Source organism: Ictidomys tridecemlineatus, chromosome 1, assembly GCF_052094955.1.
Source record: "Ictidomys tridecemlineatus isolate mIctTri1 chromosome 1, mIctTri1.hap1, whole genome shotgun sequence".
Classification (NCBI taxonomy): Eukaryota; Metazoa; Chordata; class Mammalia; order Rodentia; family Sciuridae; genus Ictidomys; species Ictidomys tridecemlineatus.
The window spans coordinates 63,125,957-63,127,126 of NC_135477.1; positions in this window are offsets into that span (position 1 = coordinate 63,125,957).

Consider the following 1,170-nt stretch of genomic DNA (forward strand, 5'->3'; position numbering starts at 1 on the left):
CTGTCATGCAGCATTCCATCCCACAACCTCAGTAAATTGAGGTTTTTGCGGCCGGTTATATGAATGGCATGCTGAGTTTAAGCTAATGTGTTTTCCATTTCAAATGGCACAGCTTCTCTTTTCCCCTTGCATTAAGCATTGAGCAGGTGGTGTTTTCTAATCATTTATGTTCATTCCGTCTGCCGTCATGAGCAAGCGAGATCATAGATGTGCTCAGCAGCTCTTGCAGTCAAATAGTGATGAATAGAACAGTGAGAATCTGCTTTGGCCATAGAAGCATCTAATTTGAAAACCATGGTGTCAGAAGTGTGTGAGGTGGGTCTGAGCCCTCTATTCCCTCATCCAGAAGTGATTTACATAATCTGGGAGCCATTTGTCTTTGCTCTGGTTATTGTGGAGAGATGACAAATGAGAGCATAGAATACACTGCCATAAGTGGGACAATTTTCTCTAGCTGAAAGAACACAGTGTGTCAAAAATAATTTGCAAATACTTTACTGTTTTTACATTCATTAGAACAGTAAGGACAGTGCAATAATGACAACCATACTTCCACACTGGAAATATCAGCTAATGGTGTCTCCATTATTTTGAGCATTACCTGCAAAGACACTTTCTCATCCATTCACAGCCGCTAAAATTCTCTTTTCCATCTCGAGGCAAAATTGAGAAACAGATAATGCAGGAAAATGATATCACTCAATCATCAAATTTTGTGATTCTCTTAAATTATACTTTTAAAAAGTATAATTTAAGAGAATAGAAGTTCATGCCAGTGCGATATGAATTGCAGGTTGATGTTTATATATGAAGAAAGATGTGAAAAAAAATTGCAATAAATGAAATTGAACTTGGGGAAGAAATTTATGGACATTTCTGATTTTATTTATCTTCAATCTCTTTTACCCTGCCATTCTAAATATGTCATTTTGAATTTGTTTCTATCGAAGACAGCCTAGAACACTGATTCAGGAAAACTGAAAACAAGAGTTCAGTTATGGCCCAGGGAAGAGGCAAAGGTGCAAACTGGAGAGGTAGTATGGAAATAAAAGAATGAATAAATGCAAAAGTGAGAAAAGGGGAAACTGTGGGGGACATGTGGGACAAGAGGGGCTAGGAAAAGAATGGTAGAAAACTGGATATTGCACATACTGTAGACCCATCTCACAA